This window comes from Pristiophorus japonicus, chromosome 5 (assembly GCF_044704955.1).
Source record: "Pristiophorus japonicus isolate sPriJap1 chromosome 5, sPriJap1.hap1, whole genome shotgun sequence".
Classification (NCBI taxonomy): domain Eukaryota; kingdom Metazoa; phylum Chordata; class Chondrichthyes; family Pristiophoridae; genus Pristiophorus; species Pristiophorus japonicus.
Genome location: NC_091981.1, coordinates 24785923 through 24801837, shown reverse-complemented (window position 1 = coordinate 24801837; position 15915 = coordinate 24785923).

The following is a 15915-nucleotide window of genomic DNA, read 5'->3' as shown; positions in this document are numbered from 1 at the left end:
AGGATTTTAGTATAATAAGACCATCAAGAAAGTAACGAATGACCAGGGTTTGCAACTGAAGAGAAGGATTACATAAGAAATATAAACATAAGAAATAAGAGCAGGAATAGGCCATTTGGCCCCTCGAGCCGCTTCTGCCATTTAATAAGATCGTGGCTGATCAGATCATGGACTCAGCACCACTTCCCCGCCCACTCTCCATAACTCTTTATTCCCTTATCGCTCAAAAATCTGTCGATCACCGCCTTGAATTTATTCAATGACCCAGCCTCCACAGCTCTCTGGAGCAGAGAATTCCATAGATTTACAACCATTTGAGAGAACAAATTCCTCCTCATTTCAGTTTTAAATGTGCAGCCCCTTATTTTGAGACTATCCTCTAGTTTTAGTTTCCTCTATGAGTGGAAATATCCTCCCTGCATCCACCTTGTCGAGCCCCCACTTTATGTTATCTGTTTCGATAAGATCACCTCTCATTCTTCTGAACTCCAATGTGTATAGGCTGACCTACTCAACCTATCTTCATAAGTGAACCCCCTCATCACTGGAATCAACTTAGTGAACCTTCTCTGAACAGCCTCCAAAGCAAGTATATCCTTCCTTAAATATGGAGGGTTCTAGGTGTGACCTCACCAATACCCTGTCCAGTTGTAGCAGGACTTCTCTGCTTTTATACTCTATCCCCCTTGCAATAAAGGCCAACATTCCATTTGTCTTCCCGATTACTTGCTGTACCTGAATACTAACTTTTTGTGTTTCATGCACAAGGACTCCCAGGTCCCTCTGAATTGCAGCACTTTGCAATTTTTCTCCATTTAAATTATAATTTCCTTTTTTATTTTTTCTGCCAAAGTGGATAACCTCACATTTTCCCACATTATACTCCATCTGCCAAATTTTTGCCCACTCACTTAGCCTGTCTATGTCCCTTTGCAGATTTTTTGTGTCCTCCTCACAATTTGCTTTCCCACCCATCTTTGTATTATTAGCAAACTTGGCTACATTACACTCGGTCCTTTCATCCAAGTCATTAATATAGATTGTGAATAATTGAGGACCCAGCACCGATCCCTGCAGCACCTCACTAGTTACTGTTTGCCTACCAGGAAATGACCCATTTATCCCAACTCTCTGATTTCTGTTAGTTAGCCAATCCTCTATCCATGTTAATATATTACCCCCAACCTCGTGAACGTTTATCTTGTGCAGTAACCTTTTATGTGGCACCTTATCAAATGCCTTCTGGAAATCCAAATACACCACATCCACTGGTTCCCCCTTATCCACCTTGCTCGGTACATCCTCAAAGAACCTTTCTGCTTCTGAGGCTCCCATGTGCTATAAAAATCCCACCCACTCCCTATAAGACAACATAAGTATTTTTTCTGTATAAAAATTAATTTTACAATTAAACATATATATTTATTATTTTTATTTTAATTACTTCATGGGAAACTTGTCAATGACAGGTCTAATAGCTTTGATGGGACAGAGGGTGGCAGTATAATTTCAATATTGTCACTGAAGGGGTCTGTTGCCCCCAGGTGTTCGTTCTGTTTGGCCGTACTGGCCCCGAGCGAGCAAGGGAAGAGGGTGAAATGGCGATTTCAGTGCTGAGCCGAGTGAGAGGGCTTGCTGAGATTGGGAGGGCAGTACCCAGCCTGTGAGGCTACACCTTTGCCAGGACGCAGGGACAGCAGTAAAGCACGAGATTGCTTTCAGACTGATAAATCTGCAGGCCCGTCACCCACCCACTGTCACTCGGGTGCGTCATCTGTGCTCGCCTGGGCGAAGGTGTGCCCAGAGATAACGGAAACTGCCTGGTCGGTCACCGGGAAGCCGGGTGGCGGACCCAGAGACCTAGCGAGGCGGACCTGCTCAAATCACAAGCACCAAAGCTGCCATCCGCAGGTGCACCAGTCACCTTGCCTTGGTGATTGATATTCAGTTCATCTGTCAGCATTTCTGGGCCACTGCAGTTGGGTGCTTTTGCTCTTGAGTTCCGAATCCGATTTGTCCCGCCACGTTCAGAACCCCTGCAGTAGGGCCTGGCTTTGTTACAGAGAATAATGACACAGCCCCCAAAACTGTAACCCCCTTGAATATAGACCTGTGACAGATAGTTACACTGAGTGTGCAGTAGGGCCTGGCTTGGTTATAGTCAAAGCTGCAGGTGCACCCAGCATTCCAACACTTGTGTAGCTGAAGATTTTGGCAAATATTGCGGTGATTTCCCCTCATGCGAATGGGCTCATTATTGTGAATCATGAATTGCTGTTCTCTTGCTCAAGCTGATTCTTCAATTGTATTGGAAGGGAAAATCAAAATCATCTTTTTCAGTACCTGCTAAAAGACTAAGGGGGTGAATTATTGAAACGTATAAGATTCTGAGGTGCCTTGACAGGGTAGATGCAGAGAGGATGTTTCCCCTCGTGGGCCAATCTAGAACTTAGGGGAATATTTACAGAATAAGGGTTTGCCCATTTAAAACGGAATTGAGGAGGGATTTCTTCTCTCAGAGCGTGGTGAACTTTGGAATTTTCTACCCCAGAGAGTGGTGGATGCTGGATCATTGTATTCATTTAAGGTGGAGATAGACAGATTTTTGAATGTTAAGGGAGTCAAGAATTATGGGAAGCAGGTAGGGAAGTGGAGTTGAGGCCAAGATCAGATTAGCCATGATCTTATTGAATGGTGGAGCAGGCTCGAGGGGCCAAATGGCTTACTCCTGCTCCTATTTCTTATGTTCCTATCACTAGAAGATATTGGACAGGTACAAAATAATTAAAAAGACATGAAATGTTAGCCTTTAACTTATAAAGGGGTGGGAATTATGTTACAGCTCTGGTTAGACCCCATCTGGACACTGCATTCAGTTCTGGGCACTGCACTTCAAGAAGGATATCTTGGCTTGGAGGGGGTTACGCACACGTTTACTGAATTATATCGCGGTTAAATGGTTAAATTATGAGGACAGGCTGTATGGACTAGACGTATTCCCTTGAATATAGAAGGTTTAGGGTGATCTAATTGAAGTGTTTAAAATGATTAAAGGATTTGATAGGGTAGATAGAGAGAAACTATTTCCTCTGGTGGGAGAGTCCACATGGGGGCATTGCCTTAAAATTAGAGCTAGGCTGTTCAGGGGTGAAGTCAGAAAGCACTTCTTCACTCAAAGGGTACTCGAAACCTGGAACTCTCTTCCCCCACAAAGCTGTTGAGACTCGGTCAATTGAAAACTTCACAAGTGAGATTGATAGATTTTTGTTAGGCAAGGGTATTAAGGGTTCCGGAACCAAGGTGGTTAGATGGAATTCAGATACAGATTTAACTGAATGGTGGAAGAGGCTCGAGGGGCAGAATCGCCTACTCCTGTTCCCATGTTAGATTTTATATTCTGATGAAATTAACCTGTCTTTGGGCTAGAATTTCCACACCATTTCCACCGGGATTTTCGGTGGTAATGCTCGTTTTCGCCGAGAAACCACCCGGCGAGAATTTCCACAAAGAGTTCCGCCGGCGGTCTCGAAATACTGTTGGGGAGCGGACCGCTAGCGTGCACCGCCGAAAAAAACCCCACCATTCACGTTTGGTCTCAGCGGTGACCCGTAGGTGAGTAGGAAAAAAATGCCCACGAGAAACCAGCCAGGGTAGTTGGTATGAAACCCGGCAAAAAAAGTTAAGTTAAAGTGTTTTTTAAATTGTTTTAAAATTCATTTTACAGCGATTAAGTGGAAAAGGGTCCTGGGAATGTTTTCTGATTTTTGGTTTTTTGGAAAAAATATTTTTTGTGTTTTCCCCCCTCCCTAGGCCCAAACCGCAGCCTCGGACTATATTTGAGTAAGTAACGACCAATTTGATAAAGAACCGCCCAATTTGCCCAGGATTGTGTTTTCCACCCAGAATCTGCATGTAAGTCCCATTTTTCCCGCCAGGCAGAATTTTTTCCTCTTTTGTGCAATTTTTCATCAGCATTAATTTAATAATCGTAGCGTTTTTTTGGACGGCAATCCGGCGGTGGTGGATTTTATGGAAATTCTAGCCCATAATATGTGTTTAGGTGCTGATTAATTAACTGCCCAGAGTTTTTAAATCTGTAGCACCATACCTATGCCTAAAATTGGTAAATCTGGACTATTATTTATTGCCAGGATTTTCTATTTATTTTTTAAAAGCAAAATTCTTTTGGAATTAAAAACCCAAAAGCAGGGATTTTGGTCTACATTGCAAATAGAGCTTTATACAAAATAAGGAAAAAAGATTTCAATCTTTTAAATCAGAAAGCGATCAATCTATCTTTACAGATTCCAAAACAATAAATCACTGAACCACATTTTGTATTCATTTAATCGATATTTTTATTTGAATTTCTTTTGGGGGGGTGGTTACAGAAGATTTAACAAGTAAAATGCGTTCATCTAACATACCTTTAATCACCATTCTTTTGCATTTAATGATCCAGTATTTTCTATTTTTTATTCCAATAAAAGTTCTTTTGAAACTTAAAACTCAAAAGCAAGGATCTTGGTCAACGTTTCAAACAGAGCAGGTCATCTAAACACAAAAATAAATATGTTTTTAATCCTTTATTTCCAACCCTTCACCCCACCTTTGCTGCTTTGTTTTCGGACAGAGAACTGGCAAAATTGGATTGGCTAAAAAATTGCACTCTGTAAAACTCAGCATTTAAGTTCTATTGTAATTGTCATTGCAGAAAAATACCCCACAAGAAGCTATACCCGCTGATAAGCTACTCATACCCCTCGGGACATCGTCTGTGCAGGGGAGGCGGGAGCTCGGTGGCCATTGTGCGAGTCCATTAAGTGACAGCTGGAAAAAACACATAAATACTCACACCTTGCCTAAGCGGAAGGCTCTGGCTGACACCATTTTGTTCAGAGATTTCACTTTCAGGAGTTCACAGGTCATTTCTGCAACCTAGGAAGCTACTCTCACCACATTGCTAGTCACTCTCAGTACACTGGAGGATTGTGCCTCTGATCTCCACGTTACCTGGCATCTATTAGATCAGCATGGGTGCCACTATGCTGTCTCACCTTGATCCTCAGAATTGGACCACGGTGAGTCTCAGCACCAGCAACACCAGCCACACCAGCAGCTGCAGCAACTACACCAGCAGTCTCTCCTCACCGACCTGAGGCTCAGGCTATTATGCCAGTTCAACGCAGATATTTGTAGCTTGCTGGAACAAGACCTGTTGCCCAGAGAACCTAGTGGACATGCCTTACCAGTGACTGTCAAATTCACCATGGGCCTCAACTTCTTCACCTCAGGCTCCTTCCAGGGATCTGCAGCAGACATTTGCAGCATCTCGCAGTCGGCCGTCCACAGATGCATCACTCAGGTGACCAATGCCATGCTTCAAAGGTCAGCCAGCGAGCAGCTTACACATGGCCAGACACAGGTTCTACAACTACAGATGCTGTGTGGGCCAGAGCATACCCGACTTTGTGGCGCAACTTCAGAGGTTGGCTAGTTTATGTGAGTTCTCCGATGAAACTGAGGAGAGAAATGCTGAGAGACTTTTTCATTGAAGGAATAGGCCACGCAGGCATATTCCGAAAGCTCATAGAGACCAAGAACCTGACCTTAGAGGCAGCAGCACTGGTTGCACAGACATTCTTGGCAGGGGAAGAAGAAACGAGGTTGATTTACAATGCAGGTATGACAACTAACGAAATATCGGAAAAAGGAGTTCACAGCATGAAACAAGCTGCTACCCCCTCACACAGACAAAAGCGGGAGAGCAGGCCCTCGACGGCAGGCAATGGCGACAGAAGCCATCAAGGGCCACAGGGACGGCCGTTCACACTTCATCAACCCACAATGCGAGCAATCAACTACAAACTGAGAGAAGCTCAAGAGCGATCAGCCAGACGCAGCTCATTCTTTGGAAACAATGGAAGCGGTCTGTGCTGGAGGTGTGGGCGTGGGCACTTGTCAAGGGGATGTCAATTTCAGCAGGCTGTTTGCAGGAACTGTGAATATACAGGCATTTGGCCCGCATGTGCAAAAAAACGACAGCTCGGCTGGTATACGAATCGGATGGGTCGGAAAGCGGACCAGAAGACGGTGGGGACAGTACCCGGGACACCGATGTACAGCGGGTCAACACGATCAATGGCCGCTGCTCCTACAACAGGACACCTCCTATAATGATGAGGGTCCTATTCAACGGGATACCTGTCAACATGGAGCTGGATACGGGATCGAGTCAATCTCTCATGGGCGCTCAACAATTTGAACAATTGTGGCCGCATAAAAGAGACATACCAAAACTCACAAGGATCGACACCAAGCTAAGGACCTATACTAAAGAAATCGTATCAGTCCTCGGCAGCGCCATGCTCTCCGTCAAACACAAAGGGACAGTGAACCGACTTCCCCTGTGGATTGTCCCCGGAGACCCCCCAGCACTGCTGGGGAGAAGCTGGCTGGCAAAACTAAACTGGAAATGGGATGATGTCCATGCCATGTCGTTAGAGGAACGGACCTCCTGCTCAACAGTTATGAAGTGATTTGAACATCTCTTTCAGCCAGGTATGGGCACTTTCAAAGGGGCCAAAGTCAAAATCTACAACACACAGGATGCTAGACCGGTCCATCACAAAGCCAAAGCTGTACCCTATGTGATGAGGGAAAAGATTGAACACGAACTAGACAGGCTTCTGCGGGAAGGCATTATATCACCTGTGGAATTTAGCGACTGGGCAAGTCCCATCGTCCCAGTCATGAAGCCTGATGGATCCGTACCAATCTGTGGGGACTACAAATCTACCATAAACAGAGTCTCCCTACAGGACCAGTACCCGCTGCCCAGAGCGGAGGACTTATTTGCTACATTGTCTGGAGGTAAACTTTTCTCAAAATTAGACCTCACATCTGCGTATATGACGCAAGAATTGACCGAGGAATCCAAGCTACTCACCACCATCAACACACATCGAGGCCTTTTCATGTACAATCGATGCCCATTCAGCATCAGGTCGCCAGCTGCCATATTCCAGCGCAACATGGAGAGTCTGCTCAAGTCCATCCCGGGGACGGTTGTATTTCAAGATGACATACTTATCACGGGCAGGGACACCGACTCCCATCTCCGTACTTTGGAGGAAATACTAAAGCGGTTGGATTGGGTAGGCCTACGAGTTAAGAAATCCAAGTGCCTGTTTCTCGCACCCGAGGTTGAATTTTTGGGCAGAAGGATTGCCGCTGATGGAATCCGCCCAACAGAGTCCAAAACAGAAGCAATTCGCCTGGCACCCAGGCCCCGGAATGTCTCAGAAATGCGCGCCTTTTTCGAGCTACTCAATTACTTTGGGAACTTTATGCAGAACTTAAGCACGCTGCTGGAGCCTCTCCATGTGCTACTCAGGAAGGGGAGCGATTGGTTTTGGGGGGACGCCCTGGAACGCGCCTTCAATAAGGCATGCAACCTTCTGTGTTCCAACAGTGTTTTGACTTTCTTTGATCCAGGTAAAAAGCTAGTTCTCACATGCGATGTGTCAGCGTATGGGGTCGGGTGCATTTTACAACATGTCAATAGTGCGGGTAAATTACAACCCATAGCTTATACCTCCAGGTCACTTCGTGGGCGGAGTGCGGGTATGGAATGGTAGAGAAGGAGGCGCTCGCGTGCGTGTACGGTGTCAAAAAGATGCACCAATACCTTTTCAGGGCCAAGTTCGCGTTAGAAACCGACCATAAGCCCCTCACGTCCCTCCTATCCGAGAGCAAGGCAATAAACGCCAACGCCTCGGCGCGAATTCAACGGCGGGCACTCATGCTGGCGTCCTACGACTATACCATAAGGCACAGACGAGGCACAGACAAATGTGCCAACGCGCTTAGCAGGCTACCCCTGGCGACCACGGAAGGGTCTGACAAACAGGACTGTGAGATAGTCATGGCAATCAATGCCTTTGAGTCCACAGGTTCGCCCATGACGGCTCGCCAAATCAGAGCCTGGCAGCCAGCGACCCCACGTTATCATTAGTAAAAAGATGTGTCCTGACCGGTGACTGGGCAGAGGCTCACGATGCCTGCCCCGAGGAATTCAAACCTTTTCACAGGCGCATGCATGAGCTATTACTACAAGCGGACTGCCTGATGTGGGGCAGCCGAGTAGTCATGCCTCTGGGAGGCAGAGAGGCATTTGTCCGGGAGCTCCACCGCGAGCACCCGGGGATCGTTCTCATGAAGACCATAGCCAGATCCCACGTCTGGTGACCTGGTATTGACGCGGACTTGGAGCTCTGCGTCCGATGGTGCACCATTTGTGCCTAACTCAGCAATGCCCCAGGAAGGCTCCCCTGAGCCCTTGGCCTACCAAACCATGGTCGTGGGTGCACATAGTCTATGCAGGCCCATTCATGGGCAAAATGTTCCCCGTAGTTGTAGATGCATTTTCAAAATGGATGAATGCACCATTTTAAACTCGAGCACAATCTCCACCACTGAGAATAGCCTCGCAACCATGTTTGCAACGCACGGAATCCCTGACATATTGGTCAGTGACAATGGTCCGTGCTTCACCAGCGCAGAATTCCAAGATTTTATAATTGATCACGGCATAAATTACGTCAAGATGGCACCGTTCAAGCCGGCCTCCAACGGCCAGGCGTAGAGAGCAGTGCAAATCATTAAACAAGGCATGATTAAAATCCAAGGTCCCACACTGCAGGGTCGCCTGTCGCGACTGCTGCTGGCATACAGATCTCGTCCGCACTCATTGACTGGGATTCCCCCCATGCAACTGTTGATGAAAAGGACTTTAAAAACAAGGCTCTCATTAATCCACCCAGACATGCACAAAATCGTTGAGGCAAAGCGCCGTAAGCTGACTGAGTACCATGACAGAAATTCGAGGAGGAGATGGAATGAGATAGGGGACAAAGTGTTTGTACTAAACTATGGCAGGGGTCCCAAATGGCTTGCAGGGACATTAACGGGCAAGAAAGACTGGATCAACTGGGCTTGTATTCACTGGAGTTCAGAAGAATGAGAGGGGACCTCATAGAAACATATAAAATTCTGACGGGATTAGACAGGTTAGATGCAGGAAGAATGTTCCCAATGTTGGGGAAGTCCAGAACCAGGGGTCACAGTCTAAGGATAAGGGGTAAGCCATTTAGGACCGAGATGCGGAGGAACTTCTTCACCCAGAGAGTGGTGAACCTGTGGAATTCTCTACCACAGAAAGTTGTTGAGGCCAATTCACTAAATATATTCAAAAAGGAGTTAGATGAGGTCCTTACTGCTAGGGGGATCAAGGGGTATGGCGAGAAAGCAGGAATGGGGTACTGAAGTTGAATGTTCAGCCATGAACTCATTGAATGGCGGTGCAGGCTAGAAGGGCCGAATGGCCTACTCCTGCACCTATTTTCTATGTTTCTATGTTTCTATGGAAGGAAGCAGGCTACTGGTAGTACAAATGGACAATGGCCAAACCTGCCGGAGGCATGTTGACCAAGTCAAAAGCAGATTTACCAACAACACTGTAGAACCAGAGGCAGACTACAATGTGGAACTCACACCACACCTGGTGGACAGACAGAGGGAACAACCTGAGGAAAGGGCAATCCCAACAGACAGCCCAGGCGAGTCAACAACAATCACACCAATTGAAACAGACAGCCCAGGCAAGATACCAGCAACCACACCCAAAGAAAAACAGACACCAAGGCAAACAACTGAACCACACCTCAGACGCTCCACGCGAGAGCGTAGACCACCTGAAAGACTGAACCTATAAAGACAATAAGACCTTGGGGGAGGGTGATGTCATGTATCTTACATTATTATATATAACTGTATCCTAACATGCTATACATGACTGTAATAAGATAAGACCTGTAACCACCAGCATACCTTACCACCAGGGGTGCACTTGCAAGAGACAGGTATATAAGGACAGGTCTCAGGCAAGTGCAGCATTCCAGAACTGTGAAATAAACCTTGGCTTCACTACATGACTCGTGTGAATCTGTACTGAGGGGACAGGACTTTACAACAAGCAAGGCACAGAGAGAAGCTGTAGGCTTATCTAAGATGCAGTCAAGCCTGTGATAGTGAAGGAAGGTGGAGATGAGCTGTTGGACTGAAGTAGGGAATTGGGAGGGCTGAGATCGGGAAAGATCAGCATGGATTTAGGAGGTGGTGGCACAATCAAGGATTTTGGAGAGCAAAGGAGTTTGGAGATGGGTCTATGGTTTGCAAGGACAGAGGAGTTGGGGATGATTTTTTCGAGGAGAGGTGTGATGACAGCAGATTTGAAGGGGTGGGGGACAGTACCTAAGGAGATTTAACGATATCAGCTAATATGGGGGCCAGGAAGAAAGTTGTGTGGTCATCAACTTGGTGAAAATAGGGCTCGAGTGAGTAGGATTTGGGTCTCAAGGACAAGGTGAGCTTGGTGGGGGCATGAAGAGACATTGGAGTCAATAGAGAGAAAGTTGCATATTCAGGGTTAGGTCAGTGGGAACCCATAGGTGAAGTTTGTCCTGGTGAGCTAGGTGAAGGGACGGAAGCGGCAGACGCGGCTGAATGGATCGTCTCAATTTTCATGACCGAGAAGTCCATGATGTCCTCGCACTTGGTACTGGAGATGAGGGTGGAAGAGGCAGGGAGAGGGATTTAAGGAGACTATTTGTCATGGAAAATAGAAGCCAGGGGTTATCATTGCAATCCAAGATGATCCTGGAAAAGTGAGCATTTTTGGCAGAGAAGAGAAGGGTGCGATAATGCTTTATGCATTGCAGTCAGATCTGACAATGAATAGCAAAACCATTTGTCCTCCATAAAAGTTCAAGTCTGCATCCCTTGGACTTAATGGAGCAATGGTTAGGACCATACCAGGAAGAATAACCAGGGTGAAAGACAGTAATGCAGTAATGATTTAAATGGGGACAAGAACATCAAAGGTGGAGGTGAGGGTGTGATTGAGCAGATAAGTAGTGTGGTGTATGTAGCACACAAATCACTGACTCCACACGGTCTGGTGTTGATCTAACTGCTGTGACCTTCGTCCTTTATTGTTCAGCTCCAGAGTGTCTCACCGGTGTGGTGGTCAGCCTTTTATATTGCCTGTTGCAGGTACTTCCAGGTTTCAAACCACAGCGTCCTCTGTGGTGTACCATTGTGCTTACATTACATTTAAGGTACCAGGACAATACACACATCAATACATAACATCACACTTCCCCCCCACCAGGACGCAGGATGACGATACACACATCAATACATAACATCACATTTGTCCAACGGAAGGCAGGTAGGCATAGGCAGTGCGTTAGTATGGTACATGTTATCTGGTACATAAACTAGTTATTGACTGGTAACGGATCCCTGATTTCCTTGTTAGCTCTTATCATTAATTGTGCTTCATATTCATTATTTTACACAAATACAGTGGCCATTCAGCATTAAAATATTAATTATTATAAATCCGCCATCTCACATTAACATAACTCATTTTAGACTCGCTCTGCCTTACAGGAGTCCTTTGTGGGGACCACCACATGGTAAGGCCCCTTTAAGACTCCCGAGTGCATTTCCTTTTTAAGGCGCCATCTTTGATGCAGGAGGATTCCACGAGGCTTCGCCTTGGGCGCTGACATTTTTGATGCTCTGCTGCTCTGGACATGAGGCCACCGCCATCTTGCTTTCCGCCGCTCCAGAATTCCTCCGCCGCCGCAGCCTCCACCATCCCTCCGCTGCCACCTGACTTGCCGCCTCTCCTGCGGCTGTCGTGGTCGCTTCTCCGGCGGCCACCGTAGCCGCCTCCCCTGCGGCTGTCGTGGCCTCTTCAGCGGCCGCACTTGCCGCCTCCCCCCGTGGCCTCCATAGCGGCCTCTCCTGCGTCCGCCGTGGCCGCCGACCTCCAGCTGCTGCCGCCGCCCGACTCTCCCTCTGCATTGGCCCCTCCGATCCGCCGGCCATCCTGGATCCCTCGCACCCCACCCGCAGCGCCCCGCCGGCTCACCCCCCCACCCCCCACTAGGCCCCTCTCTGCAGCGCTGCTTGCCTGTGGGGGCTGAGGCTGCAGGATCTCTGTGGCTTGAGGTCCGGGGCTGGGACTTGCCTGTGGGGGCTGAGGCTGCAGGATCTCTGTGTGAGGTCCGGGGCTGGGACTTGCCTGTGGGTCGATTGAGGCTGCAGCTCCAGCTCGGTTGGCACTGCTCTCTGGGGACCCGGGGCACGGCAGCACCCCGGGGAGCAGCAGCCTGTGGAGTGGTGAAGTCTTCCCAGCTCCCACGGACCGTTCCCATCCACCTCCGGCCGAGGAGTGTCGGCCCATCGCCTGCAACGACCCACAAAGGTAAACCGTGCGTCTCGTCCCCGTGGGATACCTGCACCATCGCTCTGCCAAGAACAGGTATTAGTTCCCTGGTGTAGGTACGCAGCTTCACCGTGACCGGGACCAGCTTGGGTCGTGCAGCTGGGTTAATCCACAGTTTATCAAAAGTTCTCCGACTCATCAACGATGGACCCGAGCCCGTGTCCACTTCCATACTCACAGGGACTCCGTTGATTTTTACTTCCCTTATCACTGGGGGCGAATCGTCGGTTCACGTGTACAGTCCCAACACCTCATCATCTTCTGTCTGCTCTTCGCTGGATGGTGGATCATCCCCCATCTCCTCAGCTACATGGTGAGTCCGATTTCTTTTACACATACGCTGAAGGTGGCCTTTCGTGTGACAGGTATTGCACGTGTACTCCGCAAACCTGCACCGGTGAGCCCCATGGCTTCCTCCACAATGCCAGCATGGTGCTGCTTGATTTACCCCCCTCGGCGGACACTGAGTTCCAGGACCTTATGGTCCGTGCTCTCTACCCCGGGCAGAGCCACGTTCTGCAGTTTTGTCCGTGGTGGGCACTATCCTGTGAACAGTGCCTGCCGGGTTTGAGACTGTGTGGATTATTTGCTTGGTGCTGCAAGTTGAGGTCATATGTGCCCGGCTGATGGTGATGGCCTTTGTCAGAGTGACTGTGGGTTCCGTGGCTAACAGCTTGTGAAGGAGGCCCTCGTGGCCAATCCCCATAGCGAAAACGTCCCGCAAAGCCTCGTCAAGGTGTGCGCCAAAATCACACGGCGCCGCGAGTCTCCTGAGGTCTGCAGCATATTTGGTGACATCCTGGCCCTCAGGTCTGCAGTGATGGTAAAATTTGTTTCTGGCTGTGAGGATGCTCTCCTTCGGTTTCAACTGGTCACGAATGAGTTCAGTCAGCTCCTCGTATGACTTGTCCCTGGCGCTCCCGGGTGCCAGCAAATCCCTGACGAGACAGTAAACCTCATCTCCACAACTGGAGAGCAATATCGCCTTACGCTTATCTCTCATTGCGTCCGTGTCCTCCGTCAGGTCGTTTGCTGTGAAGTAGTACTCGAGCCTTTCCGTAAAGGCCTCCCAATCATTGCCCACGGTAAAATCCTTTAGCGAGCCCAGAGTAGCCATGGTTGCGTGGAGTTCGTTCGCCAATGTGGTGTATGTAGCACACAAATCACTGACGCCACACAGTCTGGTGTAAATCTAACTGCTGTGACCTTCGTCCTTTATTGTTCAGCTCCAGAGTGCCGCTCAGGTGTGGTGGTCAGCCTTTTATATTGCCTGTTGCAGGTACTTTCAGGTTTCCCACCACAGTGCCCTCTGTGGTATACCATTGTGCTTACATTACATTTAAGATACCAGGACGATACACACATCAATACATAACACGTAGCTGTAGAAATGTTGTGATGAATGGAGGGACAGCTGAGAATTTGAGGGGAGTTTGGAGGGGAAAGGGGGAAGTGGGTGGTGTGCAATACAAGGATGTGATCAGAGATGGCCTGATCTGTGATTGAAACGGTGGGAGCAGCGAGAACAGCTGAGGTGCCGCAAGATCGAGGGGGTGGCCGTGAGTATGGGTAAGGGAGTTTATATGGAGGGAGAGATTAAGGGAGGATAGGAGTGGAGTGAACTCAGAGCTGGGCGAGAATGCTGAGTTGAGATGTACTTGAAATCACTGTAGATGAGAAATCACTCAATGCAGTGGTTAAGGGAGGAGGGCAGTGAAGATATCGCGGTGGGAAAGTTGGCTTGGTATTTGGCTGGACGTGGAGAACAAGGATTTTAAATGGGATACGAAAGAGGTCGAACAGGGTGAGATGTTCAAAGGAGGAGAAGGTGCCAGAGGAGTACAGAGACGAACCACGGTATGATTTGGTGATAAATGCCACACCGCGTCAGCAATTGTTTGGGTGAGGCCAGTGATAAAAGGTATAGCCAGGCAGGGAAGATTCATTTAGGGGGAAGGCGCCTTCAATCATCAGCCTGGTTTCCGTCAAGGCCATGATGTCGTAGCAATCATCCACAGGGTTAGCATTGGGCGGGGTGAGTGGGACGGGATGGAAATTGGAAAGGTTAGTGCCCAGCTCTCGCACTGAGCAGTAAGGCTGGCGAAAGAATAGGATGAGATAGTTTGAGTTGCTGCACATAAGGAGAGGATATTGAGTGTCTTGTTGGGCTCTTCAGAGAATGCCAAGCAAGGCACAGAGGGAAGCTATAGTCTTATCTAAGATCAAGCTTCTGATGGTGGCATGAGTGTAGGAAGGTGGAGGTGAGCTGTCGGATTGGAGTAGGGAATTGGGAGGGCCGAGTACCCGAGAGGGGAGAAATGATAGGAGACACGTCGACAGCAAGTAATTAGGAAGGCAAATGGAATGTTGGCGTTTATTGCAAGGCGGATGGAGAATAAAAGTAGGGAGATCTTGCTACAACTGTACAGGGCGTTGGTGGGACCACACCTGGAGTGCTGCATACAGTTTTAAAGAGGGATGTACTTGCATTGGAGGCAGTTCAGAGAAGATTTACTAGGTTGATTCCTGAGATGAAGCGGTTGTCTTATAAAGAAAGGTTGAGCAGGTTGGGTCCATACTCATTGGTGTTTATAAAAATGGAGGTGATTATATTAAAATGTGTAAGATTATAAGGGGGCTTAATAGGGTAGATGCAGAGAGGATGTTTCCCCTCATGGGGGAATCTAGAACTAGGAGGCAAAGTTTCAGAATAAGGGCTCGCCATTTAAAACAGAGATGAGGAGGAATTTTTTCTCAGAGGGTCGTGAATCTGTGGAATTTTGTATCCCAGAGAGCTGTGGAGGCTGGGTCACTGAATATATTTAAGATAGAGAGAGACAGATTTTTGAATGATAAGGGAGTCAAGGATTATGGGCAGCGGACAGGGAAGTGGAGTTGAGGCCAAGATCAGATCAGCCATGATCTTATTGAATGGCAGAGCAGGCTCTAGAGGCCAAATTGTCTACTCCTGCTCCTATTTCTTGAGTTCTTATGTTATGCTCTTATAACAAAAGAAAGGGGTGGGTCTAGAAACATAGAAAATAGGTGCAGGAGTTGGCCATTCGGCCCTTCGAGCCTGCACCACCATTCAATATGATCATGGCTGATCATGCAACTTTAGTACCCCATTCCTGCTTTCTCTCCATACTCCTTGATCTCATTAGCTGTAAGGGCCACATCTAATTCCCTTTTGAATATAGGAGGTATAAATAGCAAAGAAAAAATTGTGGTAGTAAAAAGGGCAAGTAGATGTGATGGGTTCAGATCCGGAGCGGCAGACAAAATGCTCACGCGAATGGACACAGGGGAACTCAAGTACCATAGGCCTGGTTACATAGCAAATACCCCACTCCATTTTAACTGCCTGCCTGCTGGTTTCCGCCAAGTATGGGGAGTTAAAATCGGGACCACAAAGTCAGTTACAAAGGGGTAACAGAGCTGGCAACTGAATTGCTGCAAATGCTGTTTTATTTCTGGAAAAGCAATCCATGTTCAATAATCTAAATGCAAATTTAAATACAGAAGGAATTACAATGATCTAAATCTCATAATAG